Source organism: Mustela putorius, unplaced genomic scaffold (assembly GCF_011764305.1).
Source record: "Mustela putorius furo isolate JIRA1106 unplaced genomic scaffold, ASM1176430v1.1 tig00003988_pilon_pilon_pilon, whole genome shotgun sequence".
NCBI classification, from domain to species: domain Eukaryota; kingdom Metazoa; phylum Chordata; class Mammalia; order Carnivora; family Mustelidae; genus Mustela; species Mustela putorius.
The window spans coordinates 9299652-9322189 of record NW_025422127.1 but is presented as its reverse complement, the minus strand read 5'-3'; the positions used below and the strand labels follow the sequence as shown (position 1 = coordinate 9322189).

Below are 22538 nucleotides of genomic sequence, written 5' to 3'. Positions count from 1 at the left end.
GTTTCCTTTGGATATATACCTAGAAGTGGAATTGCTGCAACATATGGTAGTTCTATTTGCAAATTTTTGAGGAACCTTCATACTGTTTTCCACAGTGGCTGTATCAATTTACATTCCCACCAATAGTGCGTGAGGGTTCCCTTTTCTCCACATTCTTGCCAACATTTGTTATGTCTTGTCTTTTTGACAGTTTTCATTCTAACAAGTATGAGGTTCTCTTATTACATTTTTATTTTTTTAGTCAGTTTTTTTTTAGAAGATTTTATTTATTTATTTGACAGAGAGAGAGAGATCACAAGTAGGTAAAAAGGCAGGCATAGAGAGAGGGGGAAGCAGGCTCCCCGTTGAGCAGAAAGCCTGATGTGGGGCTCGATCCCAGGACCCTGGGAAGGACCCAAAGGCAGAGGTTAAACCCACTGAGCCACCCAGGAGCCCCTCTTATTATATTTTTAGAGCTTTTTCAATAAATAAGAACATCATGTGTTTTCATTCCTAAAGTTAGAATGCGTGCCTTACCTTTTTAAAATAATTAACAGTCCTTCTAGAGTTTTATCAAATTTTTTAAAAAACATTTTATTTTTTAAGTAATCTCTGCACCCAAACTTAAACCTCAAGATCAAGGGGAACCTGGGTGGCTCACTTAGTTGAGCGTCTGCCTTCAGCTCAAGTCATGGTTCTGGGATCTTGGGATTGAGCCCTGAGTTGGGAGTCTGCTTCTCTCTCTCCCTCTGCCCTGCCCCACCCCTGCCCCCCAAGCTTGTGCTGTCTCTTTTTCAATCTTTCAAAAAAATACATAAAATCTTAAAAAAAAATACCCCAAACACTCTAAGACTAAGAGTCACATGATCCGGGGCGCCTGGGTGGCTCAGTGGGTTAAGCCGCTGCCTTCGGCTCAGGTCATGATCTCAGGGTCCTGGGATCAAGTCCCGCATGGGGCTCTCTGCTCAGCAGGGAGCCTGCTTCCCTTCCTCTCTCTCTACCTGCCTCTCTGCTTACTTGTGATCTCTCTCTGTCAAATGAATAAATAAAATCTTTAAAAAAAAAAAGAGTCACATGATCCAACTGACCCCGACAGGTGCCCTCAGAATTTTATCAATTTTATTAGTCCTTTTAAAGAACCAATTTTTTTTTTAAATTTTATTTATTTATCAGAGAGAGAGAGGGGGGAAGAGAGCGAGCACAGGCAGACAGAATGGCAGGCAGAGACAGAGGTAGAAGCAGGCTCCCTGCTGAGCAAGGAGCCCGATGTGGGACTCGATCCCAGGATGCTGGGATCATGACCTGAGCCGAAGGCAGCTGTCCAACCAACTGAGCCACCCAGGCGTCCCATAAAGAACCAATTTTTGACTCAGTTTTTTTCGTGGGTTTTTTGTTTTGTTTTGTTTTGTTTTTTTGTTTTTTAGGTTTTTATTTATTTACTTGAGAGAGCACAAACAAGATGAGGGGGAGAGGGGGAAGCAGACTCCTGCTGAACCAGGAGCCCGATGGGTATTTGCCGGGAATTTAATGGGTATTTATTTAATTTTATTGTGGTAACAACTCTCTTACTTTATTTTTTAAAAAGACTTTATTTATTTATTTGACAAAGATCACAACTAGGCAGATGAGGCAGGCCGGGGTGTGGGGTGCAGGCTCCCTGCTGAGCAGAGAGCCTGATGCAGGGCTCTATCCCAGGACCCTGAGATCATGACCTAAGCAGATGCTTAACCCACTGAGCCACCCAGGTGCCCCTCCCTTGCTTTTAAATATACTCTCACCAAGGAGCAAAACACCTGTCCTTTTGTAAACTCAGTATTTCCTACAAGTGGTAGCATCTAAATCTATCAACATGTAACAAATGCCTTTAACATAAAGTTTGCATTCCCCTTTAAGTAAACATATTTCATTTAATTGTAGAAGATTTTAAAACATATAAAAAGAATAAAGAGGGAAATAATGACAAATAAATAAGAAACAAAAAATCCAAACACATGAAATGAATTTCTGTGGATGTTGTTTTTTGTTTTTTACAGATTTTTATTTATTAATTTGAGAGAGAGCACGAGCAGGGGGGAGAGGGAGAAAGGCTCAGTCCCAGGACCTCTAGATCATGGCTGGAGCCAAAGGCAGATGCCCAGCTGACTGAGCCACCCACATGCACACGCCCCCCTCGTGTCTTCCCTACCGTGGGACCACAAGTGATGGGGAATCAGAGCTTCTTTCAGGAGAGGGAGTCGGAGTCCAAAGAACTCAAGCAAGGGTGCACATTACCCCCTTCTCACCAGGAGGTGGTAATGGCAAAAAGTAGCAATACAAGACCCTTTCAAGGTCTTGTAATTGGAGTGCATCCACTTTAAGTCTTTTAATGAGGATCTATTGGAGGTCAGGTCTGGTGCCAGCAGCCGCAGTAATTCTAGCTGTAAGAGAGGATATTAAAGTTGCGGCAGATAAAACACTCATACCCAGCTCTCAGGAACTGATGGGCTGCTGTGGCGAGGCAGAGGGGAGCCACTACCCGCCTGCCCCTTGGTGCCCCCTCCATGCTCTTAGTGGAGTGTCTGGGGGTGGGGGTGGGAGTCAAAGCATTGACTTTGAAAAAGAGTATTCAAAGCAAACCAGAGCCACCTGGATACCACAGCTAGAAATGGTGGAGCAGAACTCTAATGCTCTTTGTTGGCTTTTGGAACGGAGACCATGATGAAGAGGGATGGTTGGGGACATTCGTAATGCACCACTAGGGGTGAAATTCTTGAACTTATACAAGTAAAAAAAAAAGTTTCTATTAAAAAAGAACAATCATTTTCTCTTAATATATGTAAATGATGTCTGCATGGCCGCATACATTTTGGGGGCATCACGGAGCTTTAGGAAAACAGTGGAGACTCTGTCAAGTACACTTGAGACATGGGCTTCGTACCAGCACCTCCCAACTTTGGGGGGCATTGGAATCACCTGGAGAGCTTGCTAAAATACAGATTGTTGTGTTCTACCCTCCCCCACCTTAGATACTAACCCTAGGGTGAGGCTCGAGAAGGGGCAAGTCTGACTTGTTCCCAGGGAACTGATGCTGCTGGCCCAGGGACCCCTTTCAGAACCACTGGGCAGCACAGTCCAATTCTTTCTTTTTTTTTTTTTTTTAAAGATTTTATTTATTTATTTGACAGAGAGAAATCACAAGTAGGCAGAGAGGCAGGCAGAGAGAGAGGAGGAAGCAGGCTCCCTGCCGAGCAGAGAGCCCAATGCGGGACTCGATCCCGGGACCAAGAGATCATGACCTGAGCCGAAGGCAGCGGCTCAACCCACTGAGCCACCCAGGTGCCCAGCACAGTCCAATTCTAACCAGAACAGATGTGTTCCAGGGTCAAGGATAATTAAGCAGTTGTCCTCATGGGTTAGAAGAGCCGTCCATGTTGTGATCAGTCTACTAACCCAGGACCTCCCCCATGACTAAAGGAGGGAACATCTCAGGAAATGAGATGAGAACATTTCAGCTGTGAATGAGTTTTTGAAGGATTTTTCCTCTTTTCCTCATTCAGATTTTGGATTGAAATTATTACAAAGTTTTCCTTCTCCACATGATCATCAAACCCCTGGGGTAGTCTCTATAAGATGGTCTCTGTGGGTGGGGGTGGGGGGAAACACCTGGCTGGCTCAGTCAGTACAGCATGAGACTCTCGACTTCAGGGTTGTGAGTTCGAGCCCCATACTGGGCATAGAAATTACTTAAAAAAAATCTCAGGGAATTCATGTTGTAGTAATTCCTCAAACAGAAGCTTCTAGAATTGGGCTGCCTGGGTGGCTCAGTGGGTTAAGCCTTTGCCTTCGGCTCAGGTTACAATCTCAGGGTTCTGGGATTGAGCCCCGTGTTCGACTCTCTGCTCAGTGGAGAACCTGTTCCCCCTCCCCCACTGCCTACTTGTAATTTCTCTCTCTCTGTCAAATAAATAAATAAAATCTTAAAAAAAAAAAAAAAGAAAAAAAAAAAAAGAAAAGCTTCCAGCATCTGTAACCACAAGTACTTTTCACCAGCCTATGTGAAAACACATCATCAGTGTTTCTGCTTTTGTGGGCAGGGAGGATTGAAACCAAACAATTCTTGCCAGAATTTGAGGAGCTGACCAGAATGTTTAAGAAAAGATCACACCATGACACACCTTTAAAATCTTGCATTGGATTTTTTTTTCTCTCTTTTGAAGACTTTAAGTAATTTCCATGCCCAATGTGGGGCTTGAAATTACAGCCCTGAGATCAAGAGTTGCATGCTTTTCCGACTGAGGAAGCCAGGAGCCCCTGGATTTGTCTAAATATAGCAAAGTGCTGTTTTTCTCAGAACTTTCAGAATTAGCTCTATGTTCACCAGAATGTGGGGATGTGGGGCACTTGTTTCCTGCTTGTGTTATAAGTTCCTAGAACAATGCCTGGCATGTGGTAGGTACTCTATACATACCTGTTAAGTAAATAATTAAAACCTAAATTTTATAAAGGGTAAAAATTCAGGGGTGCCTGGGTGGCTCGGTTGTTAAGTGTCTCCCTTTGGCTCAGGTCATGGTCTCAGAGTCCTGGGATGGAGTTCCGTATTGGGCTCTATGTTCGGTGGGAAGCCTGCTTCTCCCTCTCCTACTCCCCCTGCTTGTGCGCGCTCTCTCTCTCTGTCAAATAAATAAATAAAATCTTTTTTTTTAAAGGAAAAATTCACATAAGCATCGTCTCAGCTATCAGTGCATTCCACTTTCTCAATCATTGTTGCTCCTGAGGTTATAATTCTGTGGCTTTCAAGGAGCAGATACATTCCTTGAGGCTCCTTGTCAGGAGCTGAAGGTCATTCTAAACCGAGCATGACTCACTTTCCCTGACTAGTCAGCCTGATCATTTCTATAACGCCTACTGGGATATAATGTGGAGGAGAAGGCTCGGAAAGCATATGTATTACCAGAAGGCATGCTAGTAAGTCTATTCCATATTATACTGTCTTCTCTAATAAAAGACAAAAGAAGGGAAACACACTCAAAAATCTCTATGTCGGGGTGCCTGGGTGGCTCTATTGGTTAAGTGTCTGCCTTCAGCTTGGGTCATGGTCTTGGCGAACTGGGATCGAGTCCCGCATCGGGCTCCCTGCTCAGTGGGGAGTCTGCTTCTCCCTCCTCCTCTGCCTGCCCCCTGCCCCTTGTGCTCTCCTTCTCTCTCTCATAAATAAATCAATAAATGATACTTACTTTCCCCCTTTAAAAACATAAAAACCTCTGTGTCTACTCACTAACCTGACACACTTGCTAGATTGGTATTGAGCAAATTAATTCTGGATCAGTGCCTTGACAGTTGTCAACAGAGCCCTCTGTCTCTGTTCAGCCACGCTAGCCCATTCTTGTTTCTTTTCTTTTCTTTTTTTAAGATTGTATTTGACAGAGGAAAAGAACGCAATCAGGGGAGTGGCAGGCAGAAAGAGGAGAAGCAGCCTCCCCCGTAGAGCAGGGAGCCCAATGCAGGACTTGATTCCAGGACCCTGGGATCACGACCTGAGTCGAAGGCAGACTTACAACTGCCTGAGCTACCCAGGCATTCCTACACTAACCCATTTCAAACATGCTATCAGTCAGGGTGCAGACAGGAAGGCTGAAATGATACTAGGTAGTTCAAACATCCCAAATCTATGATGAGGATTTGTTATAAAAATATCTGAAGAGCTCATGGAGCAAAATGAGAAGGGAGGGTAGGTAACCCAAAGTTCAGTGTTTGCAGGCAGCTGATCCACACCCAGGGCCGGGAGATCCTGAGCACAGAATACACTCCCTGCCAAGTTATTGCCAGAACCCTGACTTTCTGCTGCCGAAACTGCCCAAGGCTGTAGCCTGCAGCCCTGCATTGCTACAGGAAAGCTATCCAGAAACAGAGATAGAACAATGCCTTCTCCCCTTTTCCTGTGTTCCAGTCTCCCCCAGGGCTTCCCCTGTTTGGTCAAACACAACTAGAAGCCAGCTGCCCAGAGATTCCAGGAAATCCGATTTGTAGAGGTCTGGTCCTCTGTAAAACAGAGCAGAGCACAAGGATAGGCCCTCTGTTTCCATTTCAGGGGAGAATGAAATGGAGCAGAGAACAAATGGGAAAATAATCGGACCACTCACCTTTAGATTTTTGGTTTTATTATTTATTTACTTATTTTGAGAGAGAGAAAAAGAGCAGGGGGAGTCGTAGAGGGAGAGGAGAGAGAGAACCTTAAGCAGCTCCATGGCCAGCATGCCCGATGCGGGGCTCCATCTCACCACCCTGAGATCATGACCTGAGCCGAAATCAAGAGCCGGAGGCTTAACTGACCGAGCCACCCAAGCACCCCTAGACGTTTGTTTTTAAATTAAATGAGACAGGCACCTGTCTGCCAAACTCTAGAGAACACATGTTCACTCTCTGAGTGACTGTCTGCAGTAACTGCTTACTTGACTTTGAGGTGGACAGTGAGTAGCAAAGCAGGACAGACTTCAATGATGCTGAAATAGTCCAAATACTGAGTAACTTTTTTTTTTTTTAATTTCTTTGAGAGACAGAGAGCAAACACAAGTAGGGGGAGAGGCAGAGGAGAGAGAAAGGGAGAAGCAGGTCCCTGCTGAGCAGGAAGATGCAGGCCACCCCAGGACCCTGGGATCATGACCTCAATCAAAGGCAGATGCTTAAGGACTGAGCCACCCAGGCGCCCACAGGTCTAAACTTAAATAAGACTTCCAGTTAGTTAGAATTCTGCATATCTTGAGTTTATTTCCATCGTCCTAGACTTAGTGCTGGTAAAAAAAAGTTTGATGAAGCTGTGTATTGGCCTGGACACCAATGTAAGGAGAGAAAAGATCACTCCTTGCAATTCCGTTCTGGGGTAATGGAGTATTCTGACCAGTAGGGGGCATCACGCCCAGTTCTCCCCTGCGGGTCTCTCTCCTTTTGCCCCACTGTGTAGTCCCTATACTATAGGAGGGCCCTATACTCTAGTGCAGAGTGGTCTCAGCAAAGACCACACCCTTTAATGAGTTCTTCAGACATTTTGAATTATTGTCAAGACCGTGACTCAGCAGGACCCCTTCCGGCTCTAACCTTTTTCTCTAGGCCACCAAAATGGGGTCCGCCAATCAGCAGCATCACTATGGCGGGAGAGCAGATCCAATGTCGGGCCTGTTGAATTAGAATCCGTGTGCTGGGAGGATTCTCAGGGGATCTGTGAGCACGGTAATACTTGATAAGTGCTGCTGGAGAGCCTTGAAGGCCGGTGTTTGGCTCACCTAAATCCTGCGGTAGAGGTTTCCGAATGGGAGTGCGGAGGAACTCATCCATCAAAGTTAGATTAGAACTCTGCTTTGGGGGCGCCTGGGTGGCTCAATGGGTTAAGCCCCTGCCTTTGGCTCAGGTCATGATCCCAGGGTCCTGGGATGGAGTCCCGCATCGGGCTCTCTGCTCAGAGGGGAGCCTGCTTCCTCCTCTCTCTCTGCCTACTTGTGATCTCTCTCTGTCAAATAAATAAATTCTTAAAAAAAAAAAAAAAAAAAACCACACACACACAAAACTCTGCTTTGGCTCCAAGGTCTCTGCCTCTATGTCCTTAGGGTTGAGCAGGTAGACAAAGCTTGATTTCCCCAAACTGTCACCTATGGCCCAGGATTTAGAGACACCAGACTCAGAACTCCATGTAGGAGAGAGCGTGGCTGGGCCTCCCAAGCTCTTTATATACTCATCGTTTATCAGGGCTTGGTTCCAGATCACTGTATCCCACTGGGTAACCCAGCTGCCCCACTCGAAATCATCTCACAGAAATGTGCCACTGATTGAAATGAAGAGCTATCGTATCACCTCGTCTTCCTTCTGTGACATGGGTGGAAGGGTCCACTCCCATGCCAGGCCTTTCCCAGGGCTGGGTTCCATCACTCTTAAGTTTTGGGGTGGTTTCTCTTCTTTCTTTCTTTTTTTTTCTTTTATAAACTTTCTCGAATCATGTTCTTTGTTTTCTCCAAATAATTGAATTAATCAGGACATAAGTGTGATCATTCCTATTCCTCTGCTATTTAGGAGATTTTTCTCTGCTACCATAAATCCCTTCCTCCCTCAACATAAAATGCTTAATTTTTGTCCTTATCTCTCTTAAATTTGATCCTCAGTGATTCTCTTTATGCACTTTGTAATCATAGTATTCAATGAATAAAAAGAGAGTAGTGGGAATGTTAGGCTTCATTTCTTTAGGGAACATGAAGGATTAAAAAATTCTGGACTTGCGACACCTGGTTGGCTCAGTTGGTTAAACATCTGCCTTCCACTGGGTCATGATCTCAGGGTCCTGGGATGGAGCCCCACAATAGGCTCTTTACTCACTCGGGACTCTGCTTCTCCCTTTGCCTACTGCGCCCCCTGCTTGTGCCCTCTCTCCCTCTCTGACAAATAAATTTTAAAAAAGAACTGTAAATAAAATAAAAAATTCTGGACTTCAGGACACTGGAAAATATGATCAACACTATTGACTTTTTAAAAAAAGATTTTTATTGGGGCACCTGGATGGCTCAGTGAGCCTCTGCCTTCAGCTCAGCTCAGGATCTCAGGGTCCTGGGATCTAGCCGAGCATGGGGCTGTCTGCTTCCTCCCTCTCTCTTTGTCTGCTTCTCTGCCTACTTGTGATCTCTCTCTCTGTCAAATAAATAAATAAAAATCTTAAAAAAAGATTTTTATTTATTTATTTGACACATAGAGAAAGCACAAAAGTAGGGGGAGCTGCAGGGAGAGGGAGGAGCGGGTCTCAATCCCAGGATCCTGGGATCATGACCTGAGCCGAGGGCAGACACTTACCCAACTGAGCCACCCAGGCGCCCCAACACTGTTGACATTTCATATCAGATAATTCTTTGCTTTAGGGGGCTATCCTCTGTGTGGCAGATGCCAGCATCAGCGGCCTTTACTCCCTTTGCCCACTAGATGTCAGTAGCACTCCCCCAGTTGTGACACCCAATAAAGTGCCTCCAAACATTGCCAAATTGGGGGGAGGAGGGGAGTGGCCCCAGTTGAGACCTACTGACTGAGTTTATAATCTGTCAGAGCTTTAGTATGTGATGCTCTCAACATCATACTGATTCTGTCTTCTCAGTTTGAGAGGTATTGGGAGTAAAAAGAATTTAAAAATTATAAGGTTTTGGGGATTGAGAGATGCGAATTACATACAAGGTTTCCCTAGAATTGCTTTTCCTTTCCTGAGAAGGAAATTCGAACGTGAAACCTCAGGTAGGAATGTCTTTACAGATACTGGCAGACAAGCAGTACTCACCAACTTAGGTCACATGTTAGAATCAGAGGGGGGTAAAATATATATATATATATAATTTCTTCCTCTGCCTCAACCCTGCCCTCGAAAACTGAGATTTAGGGGAGTGCTTTCTTACTAGGTGCATGTCAGGGCCGTGCTGGACTGTGAGCTGGGCCCACGAGGCTGCCTGGGGGCCCCCACGGAGGGGAGGTCCCCGGGGGGCATATTTGAGGGAGGGGGTGAGACTGAGCCTCAGGCTCTGGGTTTTTTGGCAGAAGGGGGCACTAAAGGTGGTGGTGGCCTGAGAGGGGCATGCGGGTTTTTCCTGCTCTGTTTCACGCAGCTCCCAAACGGCACAGTTTCCCCCTGGGTGGCAGGTGGAGTCCTGGAGTATGGCTCAGGGGTCCTCAATCTGGAGGGCTTTTGGGCCAGGCCCATGGGGACTGAAGCCTGAGAACCCAACCTCCAGTTAGGGTGAGGGTCTAGGGACTTGGCAGGCCCCACCTGCCGGTGCTAAGGTGGGCTGGGGTGGGGGAATGAGTAGAGGGCGAGGTTGGCCAGCATTCCGAGGTGACCCGGGCTGGGCGTGCACCTGGCACTTAGAGCGCTTTCTCCCAGGCATCGGGCCGAGACCACGCGGGACCCCAGGCTGGGCCCAGGTGTCTCCCCTCAAGGTCCCTGCTGCTGGAATCGAGTTTGCCGGGGATTTCTGGCCAATTCTCACGAGCTTTCTGCCCAAATCTATGTCGATTTGGGCAGAAAGCTCGTGAGAATTGGCTGGTGTTGGGCGGCAATTGGGGCCGCCTGCCAGCACCAAGCTGGGAGGGCTTTCTCGTTAGGTGCATGTCGGGGCATGGGGGACCTCCAGCTGGCCCACACGGCTCCTTGAGGGACCCAGCAGAGGCTCCCTGGGGGCAGAGTTGAGGGAGGGTGTGAGGCTGAGCATCAGGCTTAGGGTTTTGGGCCCAAAGAGGTTGCCAGAGGTGGGAGTGGCCTGAGGGGCTCATGCAGGTTCCTCTTTGCTTTGAGGGTTCTGTGCAGCTCTCAATGGCTTGGTTTCCTCCTGGGTGGCAGGTGGAGTCCTGGGGTGGGGATCAGGGTCCTGGGGGAACCAAACCTGACTCATGTCGCATTTGGAACTGATGGGTTTGTTTGGAAGAGTATATTTGCTTCTCCAAAAGGGACAATGTTACTGGTTAACCTTAGAAGGAAGTTAATTACTTCTTAAGAAACAAGCAGGTGTCTCTCCTTCTCCCAGGAATCGGAGCAGGTATGCAGGTTTTAGCTGGGAGGTGCCTGCTTATGCCCATCTGACAACCCTTCTTCACTCTGGCTCCACGAGAACTGAAGTTTTGAAATCAGCGTCTGGGTCAGTCATGCAGCTTGTCCCAGGACGTCAGCTTTCAGAGAAAACAGCAGGTCCATTGGGCACAATGTCACATCCATGTCAGGACCGGAGGTAAAACTTCTCTTGAGCCCCAAACCTCCTGGGCTTTTCTTGTCTCCAGTAGAGCCACAAAGTAGCACTGAAGAAGCTGTCAGCAATCTAGAGTGGGTGCCAGGGTTCCTGAATTTCCCTGCAGGGGGTACATGGCAGGGGATCCCATTTTCTCTGTTCATTTCTGGCTTACGAAGGTATTTGGAACATCTCTTCCCTAGGTAATCCCTTTGATTAGAAAGGGAAGATGAGATTAACTCTGCGTGTGTTTTTAACATAGAATGTGATCCTTCATCTAACAGTGTTTATTTCACTGGGCCTACGCTGTGGTGGAATGGCCGGCCTCTAGAGTGAGGTGGCTGTTTGTGGTCAGATAGAGACATGGATGATGCCTTCTCCTCTGTTAAAGGTGATGTATCTGAAGGGATTTTTCTTTTCATCCAAAGAGTTTCAATGAGGGCAGAGAGAAAATTCAAAATGATTCCAAGGAGCCTTGGACGATTTAAAAGGGAAGCTTGACTTTCTTGTTTCACTCAGTGGACCATTTAGAGAGTTGGATATGCCGTATTTTCTCTGCAGTTTCATGGGTGGTGAAGTCAGAAGGGGTCTTTGGGAATTCTCTTGGATAGAGGCATGCTGGTGGCTTCAAGGGGCTTGGTGTAAGGAACCCTGGAGTGAATTTCTTGCCTGATGCTGGTTGAGTCAGGTTATCCCACAGGTTTTCCATTTCCTCCTTAGGAAATTGCTGGCAGGGAACGTTCTGCTTAAAGCAGAACCCACCTGCACTGTCGATGGGCATGTGGGCTGTTGCAGCCATTCTAGAAAAGAGTATGGTAGTTCCTCCAAAGGCTAAAAACTGAACAACCCTAGGATCCAGCAATTGTACTCCTAGGTATTTATTCAAAGGACACAAAAATGCACATTCATTGGGGGTACAAGCACCGCGATGTTTATGGCAGCATTATGAACCATAGCTGAACTATAGAGGGAGTCCCAATATCCATTCACTGAAGGATGGAGAAAGAAGATGGGGGAGACTTATATCTATATCCATATCTCTATCTACACACAATGGAATAGGACCCAGCTTTTCAAAAAGAATGAAATCTTACCATCTGCAAGTCTGTGGATGGATCTAGATTGGACTAAGCTCAGCAACGTCAGTAGGACAAGACCAATACCCCATGACTTGACTCCTATGGAATTTTCCAAAAGAAAACAGATGAACAGAGTGAGGGGAGACAGATAGGCCAATGAGGAAAAAGACTCCACCGAAGCACAGACGGAGGGTTGCTAGAGGGCAGGGGTGTGGGGGGAAGGGTTAAATGGGCAATAGCTATTAGGGAGGGCACTTGTGATGAGCTCTGGGTGTTCTATGCAGGTGAGGAATCACGAAATCCTATCCCTGAAGCAGAAGAATGAACACTGCATGGAAGCGAATTGGAGTTGAAGTCAATGAAGAAAAGAAGACGACCCTGTTCTGCTTCATGAAGAGTGAGGTGAAAATGGAGTGATTTTAGCTCTTCATTTTCAAACACACTGTGGTAGGATACACCAGTTTCTGTTTACACAAGGAGCCCTCAGAAAGCTGCAGTGAAAGATTCAGATCTCAGAGCACGTCCATGTTCCATTCATATGTTCCTTACAGTTTGCCCAGGTACAAAGATCAATGGAGAGAAATAGGATGGAAGAGGAAAGGAGGTGTTAAGCATTCAGGAGGTAGTTTTTTCCTTTTTTCATTAAAGCCTTAGGCCAGTGTAATTTTGGAAGAAGGAGGGGGGATCCCAGAGCTTTGAGGCAGAGGGAGTTCCAGGTCTGCCTAGAGCTGACGGGCGGGGTCCCTGAGGTGAGCTGAGCTAAGGGCATGGCAGGCCTGATCTGCCAGTGCTGAGGCGAGTTCCTCGGGGCACTGAGTTGAAGGCAGGGTCATGCGGCATGTAGGACTGCAGGTTTGTACACAGGGGGCTGCAGAAGGTGGGGGTGTCCTCAGGGGGGCATGCAGGTTTCTGCCCCTCTGAGGGTTCTGCACAGGTCCAAATGGCATGGTTTCCTCCTGGGTGGCAGACGGAGTCCTGGGGTATGGCTCAGGGGTCCCCAATCTGGGGGATTGGGGAGGCCAGGCCTCTGGGCACAGAAGCCTGACAACTCAAACTAGCCAGCCCTAACTGCTGGTGCTGAGGCGGGGTCGCTGGGGTGGGGGCTGAGTGGAGAGCAGGGTTCAGATGGGGCTTCATGCTCCAGGTTTGTGGCCTGGGGGGCTGCTGAGTGTGTGGGTGACCTCAAGGGGTGCATGCAGGTTTCCCCCACTCTGAGGGTTCTGTGCAGCTCCAGAGGGCACTGGGGGGATTCTAGCTCCAGAGGATCCACAGAAATGCAAACTGGCCTGAGCAGAGCCTTCCGTGTGGTCTGTCTTCTTTGTTCCTGGGTGTGGCTCTGTCTCTGCTTTTGGAGGCTGTTGATTCTCCTTTTGTTTTCCTCTGAGCTGCAGTATTTTGTGTGGATTCAGGGCTGATAGTTGACACAAATTCTTCCTGAAAAGAAGCGGAATAGAAGCCATCCTTGTTTCCTAAGTAGACCTGAAGAGATTCCATAGTAATAGCCTTTCCCAGGCCCCTGGGCCTTCATGTGCTCGCCAACTCTGAGATTTTAGAAAAAATCTTCTGTTCTTACCCGGTTGAAAGAATTAGTTTGCTTTTTAAAAATTTCAACAAAGTCACTCTTTTCATCATCTATACAATGATCTGTAAACATTGAATGAACAAGGTTGGGCAGGATGAAGGAAGAATGGGCTTTGCAGTGGGATTTGGGGCACTGTGTACTCACTGTTGCCCCCGCGTGGCCACTCTCCAGATAGCACGTGGCCCAATGTGTTCCCGTTTACCAGATTCAAGGGAGAATAAGACCAAAGAAGGTTGGTACCTGAATTCCTTAGCTCCTAAATACCATCCTCTAATTTATAAGCAGTATCCTAAATCGAGTATCTCTTAACTAGATATTAGGGTTAGGGCCAGGGTCAAGTTACATACATTAACTAGGGACAGCTTTTTGTAGGTCTATCTTACCTGCCTATGGTGTTTTTAAAAAATACAATGGGAGAGGATATAGTCATCAAAGCACTGAGCATACGACCTGTCCCCGGAAATAGGTCACTACACATAATGATTGTTTCATCTTAGCTGAGGACCAGGACCTGGTCCTACAGCTACTTGGCAGGTAGCATCTGTGGCTAGCTGGCTTTCTCCCTCCGACAGCCACACACAGCTCAGTCCATCCTCTGCTCTGCTCAAGGGCAGCATAGGGACCAGGTGCAGGGGGGACTCCCTCGTTTAGGGACATCACCCCTTGCCCACACTGTCATTGATGGTCTGGCCAATGCCCAGTCACACTGACACATGTAGCCACCCAAGGGCACAGCTGTGACATCCTCCTGGAACACCCCTGGTCGCCCTGCACCCTCAGTCTGGCCAACCCTGCACACCCCCAGTCCTCCTGAGCATCCACCGTTGTGACACAGCTGTGATCACCCTCCTGGAGCATTCTTGTACCCCTACCCCCAGGTCTGGCCAACCTGCAAACCCCCAGTCCTCCTGAGTGTCCCCTGTCATGGCACTTGTCACTAAGGCTGTCATTCATTGTCTCTCTGTCTGTCCTTCTTTCTTGGAGTAGATCTCTCTCACAGATGTCTGGCTGGGTGACAGGTGGATGAGTGGTTTCAGAATCTTTTGTCCTGGAACAGTAGGCATCCTACAAACTCTGATGGGTAGGGAGAGTCTCTGTCCCTCTGTGTTCCCCCAGCCTTGGTGGAACCTAGTGTCTAGGACAAGGAACTTAGGAGTCTTCCCAGATGAAGTTTGTTCTGTGAAGGTGGCTTCCTTCTGAGATCACTATGCAACCACATTGTGTGGCCATTCCTGTGGGACAGAAAAGCATGCCACTGTATTGTATCTTCCTTACTACCAAAGAGGAAACACATGCTCACCCTCATAAATTCACACTTACACCTCCATTTCTGAGCACCACTGCCACGGAAATGACAGTGAATTGCCGTTGGGCTGCAGACCTGTAGACGCTCCATTCAAGGTGCAACAGAGGATGATGGAGATGGAGTTCTGGCTAAGAGGATGGAAGTCCTTGCCTGTGAGGGTGAAGAGATAAGATTTGACCCAGAAGGTGCTATGTTCTCCTCAAAGAAGGGACATGATCCTAGGATTTTGGAGGCCAGGGACTGGCACAGAATTTTCTGGAAAGTGTTCTGGAAATATTGTGTGTTAGGTGTTGCAGTCCATGTGGTGTCTCTGACAATGACTCCACTCTTACATTGTGGCTTGATAGGAGCCACAGACCATCCATAACTAATGTTCCAGACACACTTGATGGAGAGAATACAGGGGAAGGTCCATTTGGTCCATGGGTGGTAGTTTCCCACACCCCAGATTTACAACAGGATGGATGATGGAGGAGAGGGCTCTTCTTTTCCAGGGGCAGAGTGGGAGGACACTGGGATCTGTCCTGCATGACCTCGGCCCCTGCACTTGAAAGGAAAAAAAGATGAGAGTGAGATTGGCCAACAGTTAAGGCCTCAGGAATTCCCTCCTACCCCCACCACCCCTCCCGTATCTCCAGAGGCCTTGAGCTTCCCACAACACATTTGTCTGTGGTTGAATTCCATGTAGGTATTGTTTGGCTGAAAATCTTGCAGGTTCTATATCTTATGGGTTCTATACCACACCAGTGTTCATCTTGTTCAGGCCAAGACCATGAGCACATTGGGGTTCTCCTGAGTTAGTGGAGGATCTAGCATGCATGGGCTTCAGGACAAGTCTGATTGCACTCTCAGCAATGTTATGAAGCACCTGGCTTCCTGGGCCCTCTGTGGCACTGGCTCGGTCCTGGCTTGTGCCCCTTCTGCAGTCATGATGGAAAAGCCCCTGGCATGGGTGGTCCACCCCCTGCTTGGCTCTGTAGGCTGAGACCCAAGGTTCCTCCCAGCTCATTGGCAGAGACCAAGTCACATGCTCATGGATGGGCCAATCCCTGGAGCCAGGGAGTGAAGCTGTGGAGATTGGCACAGGCTGTCAGGACAGGCTGTTAGGTAATGACTTTTCTAATGGCCATGGTGGCAATTTCTTCTGGGATGCATCTGTTAATAAAATGAATATTAACTTATGATAGTGAGTGGGTTCAAGGTGATGGCTTAGCACCCAGCACCTCAGTCCCAGCACCTCAGTCCCACTGTACTACCATGCAGAGACAATGCCTGAGAATGAGCAAAGTGGATGGAAACTGGTCTCGAGTGCACAAGGGAAGGATGTGTGTGTGTGTGTGTGTGTAGGGGGCGGTTGTTGGGGATAATCGCTCTGGCCAAGATGTAGCTCTACCTTATCTAGGTTCAAGAAGGTACAGGGAATCCATGGCATTTCACTGTCCATGATTTTGCAGATGGAGAAAATGCCTTTTGCATGGAGTATGGCAAGGCCTGTTCCAAGTATTCTCTAGTTGGTACAGAAGTTGGGGAGACCGCACCCTCCACCTGCTATGACAGGTGTGAGAGGCTGAGTGCTCTCAAGAAGGTGTCTGGCTTTCGCAGGGCTCATTGTGAGCCTGCACCCAGAACTGATGAGGACAGTTCATGGTTTTGTTCTGAGGATGGAGTAATGGAAGAATGCAGTGTCCCATGTGATCCTGGGAAGGGGACAGATCTGGAGTGAACTGTAGAGTTACTTCATGGGAGTGGAGTTGATCTCTATCTTCCGCTTCATGAAATGTCTGTCCTTTATTGAGTTAAGGGTGTGGTTTCTGTGACTGTGTCCTAATGGCTGGGATTTCCAAGGACTGGGAGTTTTTGGCTTCACTGTAAGAGCTGGTCCACTGGGAGTGGGCAAGACCCATTCTGCTGCTGAGAAGTGTGTCTCTAGCGGTTGGAGTGTGTATTACAAGCCTAGAAGTCAATGGTGAGGTGGTTATGGTGGTCAGCAGGCTGTTGTTATTGAGGAGTTATATGGGTGAATTCCATAGGATGAGATGTTAGATCTTACGGTTACGGATCCTCATTGAGTGCCCATCAAGGGTGCTTTTTCTGAGTCTCATATTCGATACCTTTTTATTGCTTCTGATAGCCCTCCTTGCATTTGGTGTTCCAATGAGCAGTGCATTACAATGTTGCCTGCATTCTACCCGTGTGTTGATGAGGATTTGAAAAAGGAAAATGTTGTCAGTGCTTCCACAAATTGTACACTGGAACAGCCAACTAATAAAATTTTATTGTTGACACAAAGTAGGAAGTATCCTAGTGTCCTGTTGTGATTCTTAGTTTAATGCAGGGGCAGGGGCCCTCTTTCAGTACTGGTAATGAGTACCATAGGCCTTCCTAGGGAATATTATTAGATTCTGTTGGAGACTTGGTCTTTGTTATTGTGGAAGAATCAGGAGATGACCAGTTATTTATCTCCTGTTTCATTTTCCATGAACATTTCCCCGATATCTGGTTTCACACTTCTACCATTGTAGAGTCATCCCAACTTTGGCACCAGCTCAGCCTTCTCTGCCAAGGGTATGTTTGAGCCAAGACAAAAGCAAATTTGGGTGACTGGGAGACCCTGGGATCAGAATGCTGTCGGTAGGGAGTTACTGAGATCCTAAATACGAACCAGCTCTTGACACCCAGACAAAATGCATTTCAGATTTAGAAAGTTCAGATAGAAATTTTGTGTCCATGACAACTGAAGAAAATGTGTCATCCCTAAACCTAACCTTAACCCCTAACTTTAAACTGCAACCTAACCTGATCTTAAAGCCCCAACTGGAACCCTGAATCCCAAACGTGAAGTTGAAACCAAAGCCTAGACTCTGAACCTGAGCCCTGGATCCAAGCCCTGAACCATGAACCCAAACCCTAAACTAGAACTCTGAGCCATGAATCCTGAACCCAAATCCCAGCATGAATTCAAACCCCAAACTTGACCTTGAAATTTATCCCAGAAGCCCTGAGTCTTAAACCTTAAATCATAAACCTAAAGCCGCAAACTCCAGCTCTGTTTCCTTGCCCCTCACTCTAAATCCTCATCCTGTCCCTAAACCCAAAGCCTGATCTAGAACTCTGACTGAAACCTGAACCTGAACCCAAATTCAATCCCTTCACCACACTTTGTTTATGCGTTCACCACTGGTGGATATTTGCAGTTTCTACGTTTTAATTCTTGTGAACACTGTTTGGGTTGGGGGCTAGGGTTAGGGTCTTGGATTGGGGTCAGGGTCAGGCGTGTGGGTCTGCGTCAGGGCCAGGGTCATGTTCGGGACTGTTGTCATTCCATATTGTTTCCGATTCATTGTTCCTTAGCTCTTTTTGGAAAAGTTGGGGGATATTGAGCTCCACGCAGCTTGAATTTCCAGAATGAAATGGCTTCAGCTGGACCCCGGGAGGGAGCAGGTGCTTTCATGGAAGGGTGAGCTCCCCTAGTCCTGCACTGCCCTCCACCACCTGCAGAGGGCGCAGGACCCCAGCTCCTTCCCTGAGCCTGGCCTGTGCATCTCCAACTGGGACAGGAGCCTTGCCTCCTCAGGACCCGCTGTGGAGACCTCTGGAGGACATGGGGCTGCTCCCATCCTGATAGGACAAGCTGGGAAGGATGTGAGTCCACATCCACACTGACAGGACCCATTGTGGAGGACGTGGGGCTGTGTCTACATTGACAGCAGTCCAGCCCCCTCAGGACCGGCCCCTGGAGGAGAAAGTGAGGAGAAGGTGAGGAGATGCCACCTGAGCAGGGACTAGTGAGGTGTTGCATGGTCTCAGGACCCCATGGAGGAAGGCCGTGCTGTGTAGACACTGGGGCTTCTGTGGTTTTGTGTGTGGTGACATGGCCTCCTGTGGTGCTGTGAGCAGGGCTCTGGGGTCTCCCCTTTCTGGGCTTTGTGCACACGCAGATTCGGCTCCTGGGGCTCCTGAGAGAGTCTGCAGTCAGGGAGCAGGCACCTGTCTCGCTGCTCATGATCCTCGCACCTCGGCCCTGCAGGGTCCTTCACATATCCACACCCGCTTCACGATTGGTCTGGAGTCTTCTTATGCTTTGGTGTCAGATCTAAAAGCATTGATAAATCCAAGGTTATGAAGGTTTATCCCCATTTGTTTCTTCTAGGGTTTATAGGTTTATAGGGTTTGCATTTAAGCCTTTAACTTATTTTGAGTTAATGTGTATATGTGGTGTGAGGTAAGGGTCCAGTTCTATTCTTCTGTACACGGATAGCCGATTTTCTAGGACCCTTTGTTGAAAAGACTATTCTGCCTCCCCAGTGTAATATTGTCTACCCCCGTCAAAATTCAGTGGACCATAGATGAAGGTGTTTATTTCTGGGCTCTTAGAAATGCCACTGATCTGTATGCATGCTTTTTTAAAAAAAATTATTTTTATTTATTTATTTATTAAATTTTTTGGTGTGTGAATTTAGAATCACTTAATTAACATATATTATTTGTTTCAGGGCATATGCATACCATACATGCATATAATGTTTTATTTACTGTTGCTTTGTATTAAGATTTGAACATTGGAAGTATGGCCTTTCACCTTTGATTTTCTTTTTTAAGGTGGTTTTGGCTATTTTGTGGTCCCTTAAAATTCCATATAACTATTACGATTAGCTTGTGCATTTCTTCCCAAAGGCCTTTGTGAAATTTCTTGGGAAAATACTGAATTTCCACATTGCTTTGTGTACTGTTGCCATCTTATCATTAGTATGTCTTTTCATCACCATGCAGTATTCTCAGATTTGCTTAGGTTTCCCTTTCTTTCAGCAATGTTTTGTAATTTTTGGTGTATAAGACATATACTGTGATTACATCTATTTGTAAGTATTTTGTCAATGTTGATGTTCCCTAAAATGGAATTGTTTTCTTAAATTCCTTTTTGTTCTTTTTTTTTTTTTTTAAAGATTTTATTTATCTATTCATCTGACAGAGAGATCACAAGCAGGCAGAGAGGCAGGCAGAGAGAGAGAGGGAGAAGCAGGCTCCCTGCCGAGCAGAGAGCCCCGTGTGGGGCTCGATCGCAGGACTCTGAGATCATGACCTGAGCCGAAGGCAGCGGTTTAACCCACTGAGCCACCCAGGTGCCCCTTAAATTCCTTTTTGGATGATTCATTGCTAGTGTATACAAATAAGAGATTTTTGTGTATTAATATTTTGTCCTGTAACTTTGTGGAATTAGAAAACTGGCTGTGATAATTTTTGTTGATTCTTTAGGAAGCTCTCTGTATAAGATGCTGCCATCTCTGGTCTGTGAATAGACCTAGTTCTACTGTTTCCTTTCACATGTGGATTCCTTATTTCTTGCCTTATTGTTCTGGGTAGAACTTTCAGTGCAATACTGAGCAAGGAGTGAAAGCCAGCATGATAGACTTTTTTGTGATTTCAGAGTAGAGCTGTCAGTCCTTAAAATTGAGCACAGTGTTTGATTAGGGTTAGGGCGGGGTTTAGGGCTTAGGTTTAGGGTCTCCTGCCCCCACTGTACAGAGCCCATTCTTCTCCGGTAGCCAGCAGAGTGATCTTTTCAGAACGTAACCTTTGAGCCTCTCTGTGATCTGCTCCCCAGCTGCCTGTCCTCCCATCTTTCCTTTCCTACGGTATCCCTCTCACCCAGGGGGGTCCCAGGTGTGTGGTCATCCCCCATGTGCCTCAGGCCTGACTCCAGGCCTTTACATTCTCTCTGCCCTCTGCCAGGAACACTCTTCTCTCCCCCTGCTTCACGGCTGGCTTGTTCCCCTGTTGGCTAGACCTGGACTTGTCTCCCGCTGAGCTGACTTGTGTCTGCCAGCTGTGTGTGGCCTTGTCCCTTATTTAAAATGTAGTGCCCACTTTCCCTTTATGAGCCATTTACTAAGGCTCCAGGTATGGGGCAGGCACTGGGAAGTAGCTTTAGTGCTGGGTGGCTCAGTCATTAACCATCTGCCTTCAGCTCTGGTCATGATCCTGGGGTCCTGGGATTGAACCCTGCCATGTTGGGCTCCCTGCTCAGTGGGGAGCATGATCCTCCCTCTCCCACTGCTTGTGTTCCCTCTCTAGCCATCTCTCTCTCTGTCAAATAAATAAAACCTTAACAAAAATCAGTCTCAAAGGGGCTCACCACCCTTGCTAACAGTGGGGGAAGCTGCTGTTCCCACAAATAGTCCCTTCAGAGAGACAAGACTTCCAACTTCTTGGAGCCTAGGAGTTGTAGACTTGGACCTGGAAGCTTCCACTCTTGAATGCACAGCTGGGGCCTAAGCAAGTCCCCTCCTCTTCCAGTGGTCCTCTTTCCCCTTTCCTGCCCACAGCCTGGCCCTGATTCCTGATCTGGGGGAGTCCGATGGTGACCCTCCTAGGAATAGCACTGGTTGACTGATGGACCTTGTCAGCAAGAGGCCCAGTAGCATTAGAGGGAGGACCGTATGGATATGGAGACAGCTCTGTGGGGGCCAGCGACAGCCCCCATCAAAACAAAGTGGGGCAGGAGGCCAGCCATGCTGATTCTAGGCAGTATGTAGGCCATAGAAAGGAGGACTCTGCCCAGAGGTACTCCGCTCCTGGCAGGTGGGGACAGGACCTGCAGGGGGTCAGCCAGGGAAGGGCACCCGCAGGGTTTGCCGGGGAGCTTGGCACAGGGGGAGTGTTCCTGCCTCCAAAATGCTGACTGTGTGGTTGGTTTCCTGCCTCTGAAGCCTCAGGCTGCCCTTTGATGGGGTGCTGATGGCCCCCATCTCTGGGAGCAGAAGGTAGGGAGGGCCCACAAGCCGACTTACTCAGGACAGACTGGGAGAGTGGGTGTAGCTTAAAGCAGCCCAGGGCCTGCCCCCTTATAGAAGGTGTACACGTCCATGGCCCTCAGCTCTGGAGTCCTGCAGCCAGCCTCTGACAGTGACCCTCCTCCCACCTTGTCCCTCATCCCTGTAGAGAGGTGATCTTCCTGGAGCTGTCCCTGCAGAGGGCAGAGAAGCCCGTCACGGTGGGACACAAGTTCACCTACTAGGTCATCACCGACCTGCGGGCTGCCAGGCCTGTATGTCCCCCTGGGAAGGCTGGAGGGTGGTGGTCCTCGAGGTCCCTGGCACCCCACACTGGCAGGATGTTTCCACGCAGCACGTGGCGATGGTCAGCTGCATCTGTGAGCAGCGTTTCCTCTGTGAGGTGGACGACCTGCCATGTGTGGATGTGAACATGAAGTTCTGCAACCATGTGGCCATGGAGATCCTGTCCTCCCTCTTTGGCACCCTGCACCATAGTTTCTACCGGGTGTCCCATGAAGACTTCAGCTACCAGTGCCAGACACAGTTCCAGGCCCACATCCCCAGGGACCAGGGTGATGTTTACTACATGAGGGCCTTTTTTGAGGGGATGGTGGTGGAGGTTCATTGATCTTGGCCTGTCACCCAGTGATGGGGATCGACCTGGCCAATGGGATCAAGGTTGTGTGGTGTGATGAGAGCCACTTGAACAGGTACCTGCTGGACCACAAGCCCACCAACGTGCTACACCCGGAGGACCTGTGGGACTGGTGGTGGCTGGGCTGCCCTCCCTGCCCTTCATGAAGAAGTTAGGATTCAGGTTATGCCCAAGAATCACCAGGACATCTAGGACTCATGAGGGGCTGTCCCCATCTCCATCAGGGGGTGCTGCCTTGAGCAGAGCTGTGAGAGCAGGTTCCTACTTCTCTCTCCTCTAGGGAGACCGTGGAGCCTAGCTCTGCCCACACGGGCATGTCCAGGGTCCCCAACAGCACCCGCACCCAGGAGGTAGAGGAACACAAGGTCCTCTCTTTATGGTCTTTACATTTTGATAACTTCTGGGTCATTTGCAGCTTTGAATGGCTCCAGTTTTGCTGGATGATTCTGTGT

General features: G+C 48.0%; 1 pseudogene; it reads left to right on the top strand.

Moving 5' to 3' along the window:
• Positions 1 to 21705: 21705 nt before the first annotated feature.
• On the top strand, positions 21706 to 22278 carry LOC101681760 (annotated as a pseudogene).
• The last annotated feature ends 260 nt before the right edge of the window (positions 22279 to 22538 follow it).